Consider the following 20,714-nt stretch of genomic DNA (forward strand, 5'->3'; position numbering starts at 1 on the left):
CATGAAACCAATGCAACAATCACCTGTGGGTAAACAATCTCCAAACACATTCCACATGAGCACAACACAGGAGAAGGAAACGAGATAAGAATTGTTTTCCTTTTCTCTGAGGCTTCTCAGCTTCCCAGGAGGAAAATCCTGGGTTGAAGGGATTTTTCAGAGAATGTGAATGCCACACTGGGGACACACTTTGGAATTGCAGAGAGAGCAGCTACAGTGAGTTCAGCTGGGAAGTCTCACAGAACCTGGCGAGCACAAGGATTGCTCAGGGAGCTGAGCTCCTCACACAGCAGTGTGTGAAGCAAAGGTTCACAGACAACTTATTGTTTTGCATTCTTTTCTGGAGGAGGAGAAATTTGATGGACTGTCGGTTTGTCCAGTGTCATTGGAGAGGTGGCACTGTCACCCTCCAATCCACTGTCACTTTTGGAAATCTATAAATGTTGGAGTCAGAAATTAAAAAGTCCTTTTTTACCTTGAAAAGAGCAGCATTGTGTTATTTTGTGTCCTATAGTGACAAGGGAGGGCCCCTTGAACTCTGAAACAGACACAGAGAGGCTGCAGGAGACAGGGCAGGATGACCCAGGAGTTCTTTCTGATAAAAAAATATAGTGGCAAATATAAAGCGAAATCAGTAGAATAAATATGTATGAACCTATTGTGAAATTGCATGCATATGGATTAGAGAGGGAGATTAAAAAGGATCTGGAGTTACCAGAGGTACACATGTTATTTAAGGGGAACGATCCCCACGTGCATCCAGCGCTGTAATAAACACACCGGCTTTACAAATTTCACAAAAGTTGTGAAATCTTCTGCAAATCACTCCTCAAGCTGGGTCCCTGGGTGGTGACAGCAGAGGGCACTCGGGCTGCAGGCAGGAGCCACTGCTGGCTCTCTCCATGCCATGCCACACACAAGAGATGTAATTAATCACACCGCTCTGGATGCTGGGTTTGGGTTTTGGCTCCTAAAGTTTAGTATAGTTTAGTATAGTATTCTTTAATATAATATAGTACCATAAAATAATAAATTAGCTTCTAAGAGCATGGAGTCAGATTCATCATTCCTTCCTTCACTGGAGCACCCCACAAATGCATCAGAGTCTCCCCCAGAGCAGCAGGGCTCTCTGTGTCCCACCATGCCCAGGTACTCCCATCCCCTCTGCATGCAGAGCTCTGCAGCCTTCCCCAGGCAGGCAGGAGTCCCAGATCCATCACCCATGCCCTTGGCTGACCTCCCCTGCAGGCACTCAGAGCAACTCATCTGCAGCTGGGTCTGTGCAGAGCCATTAAGCACAGTGCAATCAGTGCTCCCAGAGAGGCTGCAATAAAGCCACAAGAGCTCTCTTTGGGCTGATGGATGCTGGGGAAACATCTCACTGCAGCAGGAGCAGGGGCTTGTTGCAATAGGACATGAAATAAAAACTACAGAATTCCAAAAGAGACCCTGGACTGGAGGATGAAATTGCCTGTTGTGTTGTTGGGGTCCCCAGGATGAGGTGAGAGATGAGAATTTGACTCCATGTTCTCAGAAGTCTATTATATTATATTATATTACATTACATTACGTTATGATATATTAAAACTATACTAAACTATAGAGAAAGGATTCAGACAGAAGGCTAGAAAAGAATAAATAGTAAAAACTCGTGACTGACTCAGAGTCTGACACAGCTGGCTGGGATTGGTCATTAAGTAAAAACAATTCACATGCTGGGATAAACAATTTTCCAAATCACATTCCGAAGTAGCAGAACAGGGAGAAGCTGAAGCTTCCCAGCTTCCCAGGAGAAAAAACTCTGATGAAGGGATTTTTCATAAAATATCATGGTGACAATTGCCACCTCTCCAGTGACACTGGTCAAACCAACAGTCCATCAAATTTCCTCTCCTTCAGAAAAGGATGCAAAACCAATCAGTATTTACATAAAAAGTGTGTGAGAACTCCATCACAAAAATGTAAACATCAGAAGGCTTAGAAGAACTTAGAAGAACAGGGTGACATTGGCTGGGCACTGACAGGGAGAGGAGGAAGCTTTGGCAGTGACATTCCACCCACAGAGCACACTGCAGATGTACCATGCTTGGAAGCACTGAAATGCAGTGGGATATCTACATCTACATCTATCTGTAAATCTATATACCTATACAATCCATATCTATAAATCTATATAATTTTATCTATATCTATATCTATATAATCTATAACATCTATATCTATCTATAAATCTATATCTACATCTACATCTGTATCTATATCTATATCTATCTAAAAATCTATATCTCTATATATCTATATCTATACATATCTATCTATATCTATATAATCTATATCTATCTAAAAATCTATATCTATACCTATACAATCCATATCTATAAATCTATATAATTTTATCTATATCTATATATCTATATCTATATCTAATCTATAACATCTATATCTACATCTGTATCTATATCTAAAAATCTATATCTCTATATATCTATATCTATATAATCTATAACATCTATATCTATCTATAAATCTATATCTATACCTATACAATCCATATCTATAAATCTATATAAATTTATCTATATCTATGTATAAATCTATGTATAAATCTATGCATATATCTATATCTATATCTATCTAATCTATTTATATCTATCTAATCTATCTATATCTATACCTATACAATCTATATCTATATATGTATATAATCTTATCTATATGTATATAATCTATATCTCTATATCTATATCGATGTCTATATAATATATCTATATCTATATAATATATCTACATCTATATCTATCTATCTCCAGGTTTCCCTGAGCATGAAGATTCTTTTTTGAAGAGCTGAGAGCAGAGAAAGGATGGCATCAGAGCTCTGCTCCTTGCAATCCTTGCAGAAGGTCCTGAAGTCAAGCAGTGATATTTCTACCTCACCACGCATAATGCAGCTCCTCTCGTTAATATTGACACACCGAGCACTGCAAAATGAAGCAGATAAAATCCTGAGCCAGATATGAGTAATGACTTTGCATTTTGTTTGAAAATTAAACCTAATCTTGTGTTGTCTGTGCTATACAAGGAGGAATAATGAAACAGATTAAGATGAGATCTTGCTCACTCTTGCTGAACAAAAGCCAATTAATTGTCAGCAGGATTATCCTGGAGTCTTTCTTCTCTCACACAAATACAATCAGACAGAGTGTGTGTGCTGGTGCAGGAGATTGCTTTATTGGTAACTCTGTCTGGACAGATGAAAACACCACAAAGACTCAGTTCCCCACACCGACACTTGTCGGGGTCTCTAGCTGGTCACAGTGACCCCAAGAAAAGTTGGAAAGTCTCTTTTCCCAGCCTGGTGCTTGAAGAAGGAGTCAGGGCTCTTCATTTCTCAGTCTCAAGGTTGTTTATTGCGTTTATCTATAAAATTCTTTCTCCTGCCCTGCTGAGGTTCGTCCAGCAGGACAGTCCCAGGCACTCTGCCTGCCCTCAGGTTGGTGTTATGTCTTTATACTAAAAACTACACATGCAATATTTCCAATTACTTCCCAATACCTATCACCGATGTTAGATAGTGAGCTTTTACTCTAAACCAATCTGTAAGTGCCAACATCAAGCACAAGATGGAGGCCAAGAAGAAGAAGGAGAAAGGCTGGACACGCCCAGATTCCTCCATCTTGCCCCCTGAACCCCCATTCTAAAAACCCCAAAATCTACTTTTCCACCCCGTGATAACTTCACTAATATTCTCCTTAAACTGTTGTGGCTTGCAGATCTTCATCTAAGGTTGGTAACTTGCTCCACGGGTCATAATCAAACCCAGGGGTGTTCTGGGCTCTGTGCCAGGGTCCCTGAGCCCCCTGGCAGGGTCCTGGACAGCCAGAGGGAAGCTCTGGGTTCCCACAGACATTCCCTCCTTGCTTTTCCCCAGCCTCTCCTGCTGACTTGCACATAGGAGATGCTTTGGGACCAACACTCAAACTTCCAACTCTACAACCCAAGCCTGCCTGCTCCGAGTCCCCTTCTCCTGTCTAACTCCGATCCCTTCCCAGATGTACACCTCTCCTGACACAGATCTGTCCAGTCTTTTTCAAAATTCTCTGGCTAGAAAGGCTTTACCCCTGCAGATCCTTTGTCACACTCCTCCACCATGCTGAGATGATTCCTCTCTCACCCAAAATCCCTGCTGCAGTCTTTCTGCTATTTGCCTGCTCCATAGCAGAACCATCCTCTACCTGTCTGCCATGATGACAAGCAGAGAAATAATTCCTGCCTCTCCTCATCTGCCATTTTTCCAATATAAACCATCTGTGAAAGGGCAAGGACTGTGGGAAAAGTTTCTAATATCACTGCTCTCCCAGAAAAATGAGGGAAGACTCAGCACAAGGACTGAAAAGGCTTCAGCACTGCAAGGAGCATCACTTGGGAGTCATTAATGTACATTTACCACGGCATGGGAGCCCTGAGACATCAATGGCGTGTGGGACTCAAGGGAAGGTGCAGCAGATGTTGTGGCACTTCACAGAAATAGTTGGCATGGAAAAGCAAATCCTGGTTTTAGCTGAGAACCTTCAAGGTAGGAAGAGGAACCAACACCAGCACACTTGGAAAAAGGAGAACACCTGTGCTGAAGCCCCACTCCTATGGCAGAGTGAAGCTAAAACATTGAAAATCCCCCTTTTACTGACAGCGCTGAGAGCTCCACACAACTCAGTAGAAAAGGAGCCTGCAACAGCTGGAAATGAAAGGCATGGAGAGAATTTGTGAACAATCTACTTGGAGAAAATACTTCCTACTTTCACACCAGGTTAAAATAAAAAAGTAAAATTAAACCCCACCAAAGCCTGCAGCACCAGCACTGACAGACAAAAATGGCTTAACAGAAAAAACATGGGCAGGGAAAGTGATTTTCTTTGCCTGCATTGCCAGGGGAATTAAATCTTGTTTTTTTCCCTGTCACCAGCAAGTGGAATAATCCAATATATTAAAGTTAATGTGCTTCTTGTATTTATTGCTGTGTATTTGACCTAACAGAATTTTATTCCTACATCAAGAATAAAACCATTCCGGAAGGCAAACTGCAAAGCTCTAGATCAATTACTCCCTTTTCCAACAGCTGAAAAGTGAGTTATTTCTTGTTAGAGAGAAAAAAAAAGGTAGGAAATAATAATAAAAACAAAAACTCTTTTTCCCTGTGCAGCAAGTTCTGCACTGCAGACCTGTTGAATTACAGTAATACTGAGTTCGGTTTTGTTAGGAAAACTAATCCACAAACACCAGAGGTTTATGCCCAAAAAGGAGACAGAGGAGTCCCTTTCTGGCTTTATTCCAATAAAGGGAGTGGCCATGGGGCATTCCCCTGGGGTGTCTCCAATTTTTGGAGGATGCAGCCTCCTTTTTATCCCAATTTCCAGCCACATTTCCCTTCTCTCTTTCCCCATTTCTGAGGCACTTGAGAGGTTCAGACTTTCCAGAATGCCTGATACCAAAGATTCCCCTCTAATGTATAACCCTCCCTTTTAATTTTTAATTCTTATGGAATTTAGGGGTTTTTCTTCCCCATTGTGTTGCTGTAGGACACGAAAGAACACAAGCTCACACCTCTGTTCTGAAGGTGAAGAAAAAGGGAAGTTTATTTTCTGACTCCAACATTTATAGTTTTCTAAGAGTGACAGAGGATTGGAGGGTGACAGTGTCACCTCTCCAATGACACTGGACAAACCAACAGTCTATCAACTTTCTCTTCTTCTATAAAAGAGTGCAAAACAATGAGTTATTTACAGAAAGTGTGTGAGAAAGTTCTCTACAAGAATGTCAACATCAGAAGGATTAGAAAATCTTAAAAAATCAGGGCGACACCATTTTTTCTTTCACTTCTCAATGTCATTATTTTAATTTATCAGCAAACATAAAGTTTATTTGTAAAAGCAAATATCTTTTTCCATTCATCAATCAGTGGAATCCTTCCCATGGTTTCTTTTCTCTCCCAGTGCTGGTTTTATCTACCAGCAGCCTCACAGCTGGTTTGTAAAGACTAATCTGCTGTTCCTCACAAACAGGGACTATTCCAGGGGCAGAAGGCACTGCCACACACATATCCAATGTGGTTTATGCCCTTTCCAGCTTGGTTTGTGAAGGGTGGAGCTGCCAGGCTGAGGGCTCAGAGCATCCCCATCCCACCCTGGACAGAACCAGCCCTGTAAGGACCTGCACAGCCCAGCTCTGAGAGCGCTGAACGATCCCCATCGGTGCAGCTGCTTTGTAACATAAAATAAAAATAAACCATTTTCTATACGTGAGAGCCTGCAAGGTAATTAATATCCTGGCCATTAAATTCCACTGCAGCGTAGTCAGTGTTAATAAGCTAGCTAAGAGCCCTGCTTGAAATTAATAAGTTGCAAATGACCTAAGGGCCACTGCTTCATGCTTGCCTTTTTCCCCCATGTCCCCCCCCAGAATTACAGAATTTAAGCAGAGAGACAATTTTCGTCTATGAGCTAGTATAATTATTCATAACTGGAGAGTTTTAAGGAATAAAAAGCCTTTCTGGTTAATTAGAAACTCCAGCATCTCAGGGAAATCAGGAAGGGAATAAAATCTGGGTTTGACTGAGGTGCACAAATGTAAAGCACAAATCAAATGGAAGGGCAATGGAGTTTCTGCAGAAATTTTTAAATGCATGAAATTTTTAAATGCATGTTCCTGGGGGTCTGTGCAGGGAGCATGAAGGGCACCAGAGGTGCAGATGCCCCTTGTCCAGAGGATTTCCTCAACTCCTGCTGCTCTCAGGTGAGGAGAATAGAGGGATATGATCCAAGGAGGAAAGGGAAGATGGAGAGATGTGCTCCAAGGAGGAAAGGGATCAGTCTGATCAGTTTCTGATCTGAAAGATCAAATCTCTTTTGCCCATCCAGCCTTGCAGCTCTGCAGCTCTCCTGGCACTGCCTGTTCTGCCTTTAACTGAAATTTGAGGAACAGAAAAACTGGGCAACTGCCCTTGGAGTCCCAAAGCTGAGATTTATGGGCTAAAATCTCTTCTCCCCTTCAAAAATAGGGTCATGGTGGGAGGAATTTGGAGTATTTTTAGGTATAACTGGGTTTTTTTCTTTCTCACATGATGGTCAGTCTGCTGTCACCTGCCAGCAGCAGAATCTCTAATAAAAACAAATGAGGACAAGAACACCTAGAAGTACAGCAAATTTCTGCTAATTGTGTGGCTTGTTTAGCAGGCTGTGGTTTTGTTTCTGTCTTTTCTAAGAGAAGGTGGCATTGCTCAGAGATGCTGAGGAAAGGAAGCGAACAGCCTTGGAAACTCAGATTATTTGTACCCCTTGTATATGTGTGGATTGCCTCTGTGCCAAGTTATCAGCCTGGTTCCCATTTTCCTGTACTTTGGCAGTTCTTTCCACTCTCTCTGAAAACTGGGTGCTCCCACTGAGCTGCTGAGTTCTGAAGCATCACTAATGTGCACAAAATCCCTGGAGCTCCAGCTGCTCCTCCTTTCTTCCATCCATACCCTATCCCTCGGAGGCAATTAGGGAAGAGCTTGCAAATTCATCACTGTGGACCTTCTCAAACCCAGATTAGTTCCTCCAGTCTATCAGATGAATACATATTTATAAGTGTGCTTAAAAATGCACCATCCCTCCCTCAATGAGGTGTAATGAATCCATCATGTAAATCCAAGCTCAGGTGCAGAATGGAAAAATCCTCTGGGTATTCTTTAGGATTAATAGCAGGATGTTCTTTGAGTTGCTTGGCTTCTTTCAAAAGTGATAATAAAAGTGATTTAATTATATACAATGCACAGTAGTAAGTTAAAAGTGCTTAAGGAATAACTCACCTTCCTTCTTGCAACATTTGCTGCCTTGTTTGCCTGTGCTATCTTTCTGCTTGGTACAAAAATCTTATTTGAGGTGGGTTTATCCTTTGCTCTAAGCCATAAAAACCCCTTCTAACTAACACATCCTTTGCCTTCTTGATTATCCAGTGAGACTGGCTCAGCAATTCTTTTCTTCTATATCAAAACTTGCTTTCACTTCTATTCCTTCTTCAGATTCTACATTCAAAAATCTTTCTGCCAAGAGAGCACAGGCAAACAAGTCAGCAAATGCTGCAAGTAGAAAAAAGGTCTCAGAATTTTCCACTGCAAAGAAACTGAAAAACAACTTCTAGCTTTAACTGTAATGTACTGACTTTTAGTGATTGGAGAACAGCAACATGAATATGGTAATTATAGTAGTTATGATGGGCTATAGATAAGAGTTAAGGTATAGGTTGGTTCTACTGTATTAATATACTCAGCAAAGAAAAGTATATAATGCAATGTGACCAAAACCAAAGGGTCTCTGACATCTGTAGGCACAGGTTCTGTCACCCATGACCCTGGGCTGCTGTAACACCTTGTATACAATAAACTGCATTTTGGAGAGCCCCTGGAGTCCCACATCCCTCATTTGGGCTCTTACAACCTCCAGGTACTCTCTGCCTCTTGCTGGACTCAGCTGTGACAGAACTTTTGAGTGCTAACAAAGAAGGAAAAGTCTATATAGCCCATATAACCAGTGACCAGTTAATTTCCAGACCCAGGGAACTGATTTAAAGGCAATTCATGGCGTAGTGTAAAGACAAGACAGCTTTTCTGAGCTAAATCAGGTAACCACAAGGCCTTTGCTCTCCTGGCAGTGCCAAGGAGCACAAACAGATCATAAGCATTGATTTTAACATAATTCATAAGGCACATAAAAGGGCCTTTCAGCCATGCTTGGAGGAGACACCTGTCTCTGCCCCCCTTGCCACCAGATAATTAAGTTCTAATCCCATGGCTGTTCCTGGAGAGTGCAGATCAGTCAATTGGCTGTAAATGGGAGAAAATAAAATGCAGCAGCACTTTGCAGTCACTGCTCAGTGCTCTGCAGTAATAGTAAAGCTATAATGTGACTTTTCTTGGCGTTTTCTGTTGAGGAAGGATTCCACCTGCTTTAGGATTCAACACAAGAACAGTAATTTGCATCTCTGCTAAAACAACCTGACCCCTTGCAAACCCTGAAATTGCCAAGTGGCCACTTCCACTGCTGCATGTGGCTACTCACCCTCCTACACTGTCATTAAAAAACTGATAAACAAAACCAGAATTCCCCAACAAATCTGCATGGAGAAAACTGGACTATAAGTTATATGAACAACAAAACCACTGAAGAAAAATGTACTGTCACTGCTAGAGCAGCCACCATTATCACAAGTTCATAGATGCACAGTTGTCCCTCCTCACCCATGAAAAGCCATGGTTATCTGCTTGGGACTGCAATGTGTATTTTCCAGATGACATAAACCTCTGTTAAAGGACGGAGAGACAGACAAAATCCCAAATACCTTTATCTGACCCACAACCTGAGGCTTTCAGCAAAGGAAAGGAGCAGAGAGGACAGGTACAGGTTAAAATTATGATTTTCCTCTCCCCTCTTTCTTGTATTTTAAAAATTGTTAATTTCCTCCCCCCTGCCTCCTTAAAATTATTTCTCAAAGAAGTTAAAGGATCTGGCACTTTCTCTCCCCTTTTTTCCTTCTTCAGATGCATCTCCTGAATCTGGAAGAGGATTCCTTTTATATTTCCACCTCAAAAGGATCAAAACAAGGTTCTGGGGACTGGTGTGTCTGCATTGTTACTAGGACAGAAACTGAAATGCATTGATGCTAATATATATATCTATATCTATATCTATATATATATATATACACACACACATACATACATATATATATATATACACACACACATACATACATATATATATATACACATGTATATATACACATACATATATATACATACATATAACATTTATATATATATATGTATTAATGTACTCAGCAAAGAAATATATATATATATATATATCCCCTACATCTAGTCCCCCAGATACTCCTCAACTCCTTCAGCCCTGTCCTTAAATCTCCGTTACTTCATTTGGGATCAGGGAGAAACCATGGCCTACAAGGCAAGATATTCCTCTTCATTTTATTTTTCTTGTGAAAATGTAACTTCGCCTAAGCCAAAGCCTCAGAGGTGAGTAAGGATTTTATTTTTACAAAACACAGATTTGTTAGAGGTGGGGATGTGGATAGACATCAAAGTTGTTCCAGTGAAAAGATCGTGTTCTGTCGCAGACATCTTTTATGAAAAATCCTTTCCTTAGGATTTTTCCTCCTGAGAAGTTGAGAGGCCTCAGGAACACAATGTAAACAATGGTTATCTGCTGCTGTAGGATGCAACAGGTGGATCTGTGATTAGCCCATCTTAGATGCTTTAATTAATGGTCAATCACAGTCAGCTGGCTCAGACTCTCTGTCTGAGCCACAAACCTTTGTTATCATTCTCTTCTGTTCTATTCTTACCCAGCCTTCTGATGAAAGTCTTTCTTCTATTCTTTTAGTATAGTTTTAATGTAATATATATCATAAAATAATAAATCAAGCCTTCTGAAACATGGAGTCAGATCCTCATCTCTTCCCTCATCCTCAGACCCCTGTGAACACCGTCACAAGTAAGGATTTTATTTTTACAAAACACAAATTTTTTAGAGGTGGCGATGGGGATGGACATCAAAGTTGTTCCAGTGAAAATCTTGTGGTCTTATTGTTATCGCTCCAAAGTTTCTCATCCCACCTTTACCAGTGTCCCTGACTAAATGTGGATCTCTGCAAGTTCCTTCTCCCCAGCTTTGCTGGAGCTTTCCCCCCTCAGGCTCTGGGTCACACCATCCTTTGTCTGACCAGCTTGAATTTGCATTCAGGGAGGTGGGGACAGGTCAGGGGACCAGGGCCAGCCCCTTGTGACAGCAACCCCACCGTGCTGCCCTCACCCTCCTCCCCAGCTGGCTCCAGGAGGTGACAATTATCCTCATCTAATGGGGGTTCATTAATTCCTCCAGGCAGATGTTCCCCAGCAATGACAGCCCAAAGGTCAAAGCGCTTTTTGCACTGAAATCAAAGCAAGATCGTGTGGCTGAGTCTTGCCCAGTTTTAATAGCTGCTCACGGGGCATTTCAGGGGTCTCTCATTTGGTGACAGCTGGAATTATGAGCAGACCTGCTAAAAAGACCTTTTTATAGTGCAGATAGATGCACTAATCTGTTTTAATGGCTTTTCCAGCAAAGCCCTTGACACACATTTTCATTATGGTAATGCTTTAATGCAGAAAGCATCCATACAATTAGGATAAAGTCTCCAAGTTCTCCTCCTTATTAAGGCTTCTTTTAATTTCAACACTTTTTCAACTCACACAGAAGGACCAGCTTAAAAAAGCTGCTTTGTACAGCCCAAACTGGACCAATTCCATCCTTTAACAACAAAAAATATCCCTCACTAAACAAACCCCCTAATTCCTAGTTACAGCAGCACAACTGGTGTATAAACATGCATCATCCTCCTTCACAATCCTGGCCGTGTCAGAGAAGAGTGTTTTATAGCCAAGCAGTGCCAGCTCAGGATATTATCCAGTTTCCACAGTGTCTTGTTTACAGACTTGGAAGATGCTTTCTTCTCACTGCCACAGCATACTAAAAATAGTACTCAGGAATAATAATATTTTAAATAAACTCAAAGATGCAGAAGTTTCTCTCAAAAGAACCCTACATTGCAATCCCAAACTCTTCCCAGTGCAGAGGAGATGGATGAGAAATGTTTTACTGTCCTGCAGCTTGTCCCATGCAGGTGCTCCTCTGTCAGATCCCTCAGCTAAAGCACAAATTAATCTGACCCACAGCCCTCAGACCCATGAGTTAAATCAGCAGAATAACTTTATTCACTAAAACAACAACAATAAAAATTCTTTCTGAAATCTCAACTAGTCTCAGCATTATGTCCTGGCACCATCTGCCTGCCCCAGCCACACAAAACTCCCAGTGTCAGCAGCAGGGCTGAAATAGAGCCAGCCCCAGGGAGGGAATTGTACTTGTGGGGTGCCCCAATGAAGGAAGGAATGATGGATCTGACCCCATGTTCTCAGAAGGCTGATTTATTACTTTATGATACTATATTATAATTAAGAATAGTATAGTAAACTATACTAAAGAATACAGAAAAGATATTTACAGAATGCTAAAAAGATAATAATGAAAACTTGTAACTCTCTCCAGAGTCCTGACACAGCTTGGCCCTGATTGGCCAAAGAGTGAAAACAACTCACAGCAGAATCCAATGAAACAATCACCTGTGGGTAAACAACCTCCAAACACATTCCACATGTGAGCACAACGCAGGAGAAGCAAATCAGATAATTATTATTTTCATTTTTCTCTGAGGCTTCTCAGCTTCCCAGGGGAAAATCCTGGGTGAAGGGATTTTTCCAGAAAATACAAATGTGACAGGAGGGAGTAGCAGCAGGCCTAGAGCAGCAGGAACAGCAGGACAGGATGGTGCTCAGCCAGCATGGCTCATCATGCAGAGCAGACAATGATCCCCCTTCAGACAGGGGGGTTCATTTAAGGTTGTCTCAGAGGGCAGGTTTATTATTAATGGAAAAAACAAGGAAACCCCTCACCTCTTCATTTCACACTGATGATGTGGATGAATTTTGTATTTGCTTGAAATGACATTTCAGTGGGAGATGACTGCCAGCAGAGGGGGTCATGGGTTTTCCATCTGCTTGCTGGGAAAAAAGGATTTTGTGAAAGACAGAGCTGGCAACAATGCACTGTCAGCAACTGCCACATTCACATTTTCTGAAAAATCCCTTCACCCAGGATTTTCTCCTGGGAAGCTGAGAAGCCTCAGAGAAAAAGGAAAACAATTCTTATCTCATTTGCTTCTCCTGTGTTGTGCTCACATGTGGAATGTGTTTGGAGATTGTTTACCCACAGGTGATTGTTTCATTGGATTCTGCTGGGAGTTGTTTTCACTCTTTGGCCAATCAGGGCCAAGCTGTGTTGGGGCTCTGGAAAGAGTCACAAGTTTTTCATTATTATATTTTTAGCATTCTGTAAGTATCCTTTCTGTATTCTGTAGTAGAATAGAATAGAATAGAATAGAATAGAATAGAATAGAATAGAATAGAATAGAATAGAATAGAATAGAATAGAATAGAATAGAATATTTTAGCCTTCTGAGAACATGGAGTCAGGTTCATCATTCCTTCCTTCTTTGAGACATTTCTCAGCAGATACAATACAGAATTACTGACTTACTTCACCAAGACAGTGAGGCAGATGCAAGAAATCTTCTTCCAGTCCTGTAAATTCTGACTTCCAAAACATGCCCTTGATTGCCCAGGCTGATAGGGTGGGAAAATGCTGTGTCCAAGAAGATTTCAGAAGAAGAATCAAATAGATTTTTACATCATACAGCTCTCACAACAAACTCAGCCCAGCAAACAGGAGCAATGTCACACTGCTGATCTCAGGCTGGGCAAAGCAGAAAATCAATGAGGTGCTTGGGATTTGTGTCAGCGACAGGGAAAGCATAAAATAAGGATTTTCCCTTTTTTTTTCCAGCTATTTGCTCAAATCGAGCTGAAATGGTGCTCAGTTTATATCCCACCAAGAAATGAGCCTGAAGATTGAAGTGTCCCTTCATACCCTCCAAATTCCTCCTCCTGCTCTTTCTGGTGCTTGCCAGTGTCTGGCCTTGTGTGAATTTCCTTAAAAAGTCTCCTCTCCAGCACAGAAGAGCTGGATAATAACAAGGGTGAAATGCAGGGCACATAGGTCCCAGCAGCTTAGAGGGCAACTGGAAAAAAGCACAGATCACTCCATTGGCAGATAAAGAACTAATCCTGACAGAAAATCAGTTTTCTATGATATTGTCCATTCTGCGAAAGGAAAATGAAAAGGCTGGATGGGGCTGAGTTGCACACAGGAATCATGTTATATACCATGATATATGTGTCAAACACACAGGCACAACTTGACAGAAATCAGTTTTCCATTATATTGTGCATTCTGCAAAAGGAAAGTGAAAAGGCTGGATGGGGCTCAGATTGCACACAGCAATCCTGGTATATATATGTCAAACACACAAGCACAACGTGTCTGCAAGGAGCTGATTTCTGAGCTCAATTCTGGACAGAATCCCTGGATCTATTAGAGAAAACCAGACCAGAAGGGACACCACAGGACCAGGCTGGAGCAGAGCACTGCTCTGTCTTCTCCAGCACCTACAACAGCCAAAAACAAGAGCAAAGAACAAAATCTGCAGCTAGAAATAGCTGCTGTAAGGACTATCCCTCACTGAGGACCATTTCACCCTAACCTCATTAAAAGAGGATTGGTATTTTTAATAACCCCAAATTTTGTTTTCTCTCCAACATTTATTTTTACAGCTTTCTGTAAGGACTTCAACCACACACCCACACACCTCTGATTTGCTCTGATGTATTTCAGGGGCAAGCTGCACAGGATAACTTGTCCTTTGACATTAACCCAAGAAGTGTGGTAAGGAGGAAAGAGAAAAAGCATTTCCTTCTTGTCACAGCTAAATCACCAGCAGCATCTATGGGGTTACAAAGCCTGGCTCCCCTCCCTCCCTGGATATAGGGTCAGGTCCCTTGGTCCTGTAAGCAAACATTTGAGCCGTGGACCTGACGATTAATATGCAAGACAAGGGAGAACCAGGGTTCATTTTCAACTTGTCAGGGCTCACGAAATAAATTACAGAATAAAATCCCAGAATGACAAAATAACGAGCAATTCATTTGAAATGTAAAATAAATAGGTAAATCTCTAGCGGGCTGGCAGAATAAATGGGATTCAGCTGACATTTGGTGATTAAATTAAAGAGTAATGACCTCATGAATAATGGGCTACAGGATTGAATTTGGAGGGCAATATTTTCTTAAGTGAGGGCAGAGGAACAGCACATCCAGTAAGAGCCAAGCTACACATTTTTTGCATTATTTTCAGTGCTCTGCACAAACTCCCTGTCAGGACCCAGAACATCCCTCTGCCTGTCCAGGATGGCCAAGACCCTGCCAGGGGGCTCAGATACCCTGGCACAGAGCCCATAATGCCCCTGTGGGTTTGATTATGACCCATGGAGCAAATTACCAACCTTGTATGAAGATCAACAAGCCATGACAAATTAAGTAGAATGACAGTGAAGTTATCACGGGGGAAAAGTAGATTTTGGGGTTTTTAGAATGGGGGTTCAGGGGGCAAGATGGAGGAATCTGGACATGTCCAGCCTTTCTCCTTCTTCTTGGCCTCCATCTTCTGCTGTGATGTTGGCACTTACAGATTGGTTTAGAGTAGAAGCTCACTGTCTAACATAGGTGATAGGTATTGGAAAGTAATTGTAAATATTGTAGTTTTTAGTATAAAGACATAACACCACCCTGGGGGCAGGCAGAGTGCCTGGAATTGTCCTGCTGGACAGACCTTGGCAGGGCAGGAGAAAACTTTTTATAGATAAGATACAAAGAATAACCTTGAGACTGAGAAATGAAGAGCCCTGACTCCTTCTTCAAGTGCCAGGCTGGGAAAAAAGACTTTATAAGTTTTCTCAGGGTCACTGTGACCAGCTAGAGACCCCAACAAGTCCCCACTTCTGAAAAGCTGCAATGCCTGAGCACACAGCCCTCTCATCCCAAGGCCTTCAAGTGTGGAATCCCCAGCTTCCAAGAGAATTCCTCCTCTCCCAGCAGGCATTTGCAGTGTTCAGGAGCACAAATCCCACTGCTCCCTCTGGAAAAGAAGTTAAACCCAGCAGTAATTAAAAAATCATTGAGGTATGCATCCCTATCAAAGCCACCTCCTGCGCTGAGACCTTCACATTTCTGTGCCCCAGCCCCTGGCACACGCTGTCCTCTCTCTTGTCAATGCACACCAAATGCAAATCCAGGTTTCCAAGCTCTCCCCTTCCCTCGGCTGCTGGTATTATGTGGGAATTATTAGAGGATTATGTTATCAGGGCTTCCATGGTAATGTCAGCTGCTGTTTCTTGACCTGCAGTTCTGAGCTTGGTCTTTTGAGCTGTCACAGATCCCAGCTGTCATTCTGAGCAAAATTCATTGGTGAGCCAAGATTCCTTCCCCAATCTGCTGCTGGCCACCCTGTTCCCTAAAAATTCTAAAAACTCCATGATTCCCCCAAGGATACAGGGCCAACCTCTCCTTTCTCAGCCAAAACCTTGCAGCCTGGGGAAGGACTTGATGCAGTGAGTTCATTTCTTTGTTTTCTTGTGAAAAATGCCTATTTCATGATTGGCTTTTCACAAATATTAAAATGAATATTATATGTGTTATGTTAGAAAGTTATGCTGTGTTAATTTTTAAGTAGTGTGTTAAATACAGTTTTAGGTTATAACATAATGTTAAAATAGAAATTATGCTATGTGAGATACTTTTTTTAAAAGAGGAATGAAGTACTCCCACCAAGTTTGTTTCTTCTGATAAGAGAGCAATAAATTCATTTTCTCTGAAAGATTCAGGTGTCCTGTGGCTGCTATCTCTGTGCGAGTCCTTTCTTTAAAAAAAACCTTACATAGCATAAACCTAAAACTATATTCAACACACTACTTAAGAAAATTAATACAGCATCACTTTATAACATAATACATATAATATTAATTTTATTTCATTTATTTATTTTATTTCGTTTATTTATTTTATTCATAATATTTCTGAAAAGCCAATCATAAAATCTGCATTTTTCACAAGCTCTTCCAGGGCTGCCAGCAGAGTGGGCACTCCAAACAAGCTGAAGGGAAAAGGCACATTGTTTACATGAAATCCTGGCTCAACCCTTGCATTTGAAATGCTTGTGCTCACTTCTCCCCTTTAAACAAGTGGTGCTACAATAGGAATCCCCCTGGTGATAGAGCCTGATAAAGCAGATTATGTGCTCGGAGTCTGATTCCCTCTTGGCGCGGTATCAGATCTGAGAGCAGCTGTACAGCAACACTCACTGCAGCACCAGACATATGCCAGCCTTGGCAGGTACACCAAAGCTCCTCTCAGCATCCAAGTCCTTTTCTGGAGCTGGATTTGGGCAAAAATTGCATTTTCAGCACAGCTCCCAGTGCTGCCTGCATGCGCTGGAAGGAAAAACTTCCCTGTCCTTACATGCTCCACTTCAGTACTGCAAGGAAAGGACAAAAGCATTTTGATTATAAAGAGCATTTGCAAGGCTCAAAGCACAGTTATTACTTGTAATTACAGTGCTCCAGTGCAGTGTAAGGACATCCCCTTAAATAGGTCTAACCAGTGAAAGTGCTATTTTTAGAGATATCTTACCAAATAACCTTTAAAAAGCTGTTATTTGCTGAATTCTGCATTAGCACATCATCTTCCAAAGTCACCTTACAGCCTCCTGGAGCAAAGCAAAGCCCATTCCAGTGCATCAAGATGTACCACAAATAACCTTTCCACCTATTATATTGCAGGTTTACACTCTGCACATTCAGCAGAAAACAGTTATTAAAATACACAAAACATTGGCTCCTTAGAGCCCCAAGATCTACAGCCTTGACAATTTACATGCACTCATTTTCACCTCTGCTACACCCACACCTCGCTGTTGCTACCCCAAATTTTAGTGAAAAGCTTTCCAGGTTTGGCCTGGTGCAACAAAAATCAGCCCCTGGGTGTGAAGAGAGATGGAACAGATGCAGGGTTTTTATTTATAAAGCCTCCCACTCTCTGCCTCCTGGCAAATTGTACATCCTGCCAAGTCAGTACACACTGAAACCAAAATTAAAATGCAGTAAACTATCATAAGGAAAAAGGGCTGAGAACTCACATTTCCACAGATGAAGACGGTTGAGTATAGAAGATCCAATTAGGAATAGAGAGAAGGGCTCAGCAATTTGCCTTTTTAAAAGGCTACATTTGCATGCAGAGCAGGCACTGGCAGGACAGGGGAGCAGCGTCACCCTGCTCTTCTAAAGTTCTTCTGAACCTTCTGATGTTTACATATTGGTAATGGAGTTTTTCACGCAGTTTTCATGTAAATAATGATTGTTTTGCATTCCTTTCTGGAGGAGGAGAGAACTGATGGGCTGCTGGTTTGACCAGCGTGGTTGGAGAGGTGGCAATTTCATCCTCCAATTCATGGTCACTTTTGGAATTCTATAAATATCGAGGTTGGGAAATAAATGTGCTTTTTTTTATCCATTCTTTGCCATGGACATCTCAGTGTTTGAGTGTTCATTTTGTGTTGTATTGTGACAGAGCAGAGAGTGGGACTGTCACCACAGGAACTGGTTTTGGCTGACCCACAAGTGTTAGGGTCTGCACGTAAGGAGCTGAAACCTCACCAGGGTAATTCCAGCAGCGGGAACATCTCCCAAGCAAATGGGGGAGCTGCTTCACCACAGATTTGCCCATGTGCAGGATGAGGCCACTGAAGATCAGCGCTCTGGGCCAAGTCTCCAGAGCAGCTCATTTCTGGCTCCCCATCAATCTTCAGGACAGGCTCATGAGAGATGAGGAGCAGAAACCTTCTCATGACACCTCCTAATGGTGACAAATGCCACCCAGCAGTATCCTGGTAAACAAAGCAGAGCATGCCCAGCATCTCAGTTCCCCTGTGTAAGAACTGAAATGAGGGATGTGGGACTCCAGGGGCTCTCCAAAATGCAGTTTATTGTATCCAAGATATTACAGCAGCCTATGGGTGACAGAGCTGTGCCCACAGCTGTCAGCTCCAGCTGCAGGCAGGCCTGGAGACCCTTTGGTTTTGGTTACAATGCATTATATACTTTTTATTTGGTTACAATGCATTATAGACTTTTCTTTGCTGAGCATCTTCATACAGTAGAACCAATCTATACCTTAACTTTTACCTATAGCCCATCATAACTACTATAATTACCATATTCATGTTACTGTTCTCCAATCACTAAAGTTAGTACATTACAGTTTGAGCTAGAAGTTGTTTTTCAGTTTTCTTGCAGTGGAAAATTCTGAGAACTTTTTTCTGCTTGCAACATTTGCTGACTTGTTTGCCTGTGCTATTGTCTTGCTTGGTGAAAACATCTCCTTGTTTGAGGTGGGTTTATCCTTTGCTCTAAGCCATAAAAACCCCTTCTAACTAACACACCCTTTGCCTCCTTGGTTATCCAGTGAGACTGGCTCAGCAATTCTTTTCTTCTCTATCAAAACTTGCTTCCATCTCTATTCCTTTTTCAGACTCTACATTTAAAAATCTTTCTGCTAAGCAGAAATATCTGTGAGACTTTCTTGTCAAACTTTCATGCTTCCCAGCACCCCTGCAGAATGATCTGGGCACCTCTGTCCCCTGCCAGTCACTTCCACTTGGAGTGCAATCCTTCAAACCAGCTGCACCCTTCCCCTCCACAAGGGCAGTGGGTGGCACAGGGGAGCCCTGATCTCAGCCAGGCCAGATGAGTCTCCAGGAAAAGCAATCACACTGTAATCACAAGGCACATTACTCTATCAGCAGGTGAAATCCCGCATTTAAAAGAAGAACCACCTTTTGCACATCACACTTGCCCAGAAGCATATCAGGGGAATGTGAGTGCCCTTGAAAATCTTACCTTGCTCTGGAAGGCCATTCCTCACCCAAGATAAATAGCCCTCTGCTCAGCAGGGCATCAGAGTGTTTACAGATTTTTTTTTTCCCAAAAGAACATCTACTCCATAAAACAACAATTAGCTGCGCTCTGAATTTATGAGTGTAATTTGCAATGCTGTTAAAGCATGGGCAGCCGTGGTTTCCATGCAATGGTAATTGCATTGCTGTGAAGGAGCCTGAGAAAGGCACACTGCTGGCTTTTGGGGATTGCTGGAAAAATGAGAAGCTGCTGTTCCTCATGGAGGAGAACTGCCAGCACCTTCACAGTGATACAGGGCACACAATGGTGCCACCATCACCTGCAATGAGCTTGTCCTCTGGGTGAGTGGGGAATTCCAGTGTAACACTAGAATTGGTAACTCTAGGGTGTAACACACCTAGAGCTGTGGGAATCATTTCACAATTAGTGAAGTAAACTGTTATTATGATATTTTATGAAAAATCCCTTCACCAGGATTTTTCTCCTGAGAAGCTGAAAAGCCTCAGAAAAGAAATGTAAACAATAATTATCTGATTGCTTGAAATGTGGTTTAGAAGTTGCTTACCAACAGGTGCATCTGTGATTGGTCTCATGGGGTTGTTTTTAATTAATGGCCAATCACAGTCCAGCTCAGAGTCTCTGTCCGAGCCACAAGCCTTTGTTATCATTGTTTCTTTTTCTATTCTTAGCTAGCCTTCTGATGAAATCCTTTATTCTATTCTTTTAGTATAGTTTTAGTATAATATATATATAATAAAATAATAAATCAAGCCTTCTGAAACATGGAGTCAGAGCCTCATCTCTTCCCTCATCCTCAGACCCCTGTGAGCACCATCACAAGTGTGAGCACTCCCAGATGAGGGATTGAGGGGCTCTTCCACTGCAGCATCAGCTCAGTGGGCTCCTGGGAGGTGCAGGACAAGCCTTTGGTGCTGCAGCACAGCACAGAGGGACAAAACCTGCACCAGAAGTTCATGGCAGACACTGTGTGCTGTGGGAAATGCGGCGCTGCAGGTGAGCCCCATCCTCGTGGAGTCAGCTCAGGGCAATCTTCATACACAGCATGGAATGGAGGAGTGAAAATCTTCCACAAACCATGGCTAAAGCTCTTGTTCTGGTCAGCCCTCTTGCAGACCTGTGTGGGTTCCTGCACTGCCTTTTCCAAGCTCTCCTGGATGTGATAATTTGGCTTCAAGAGGCCCCACTTC

The sequence above is a fragment of the Zonotrichia leucophrys genome, chromosome 21 (assembly GCF_028769735.1).
Source record: "Zonotrichia leucophrys gambelii isolate GWCS_2022_RI chromosome 21, RI_Zleu_2.0, whole genome shotgun sequence".
Classification (NCBI taxonomy): Eukaryota; Metazoa; Chordata; class Aves; order Passeriformes; family Passerellidae; genus Zonotrichia; species Zonotrichia leucophrys.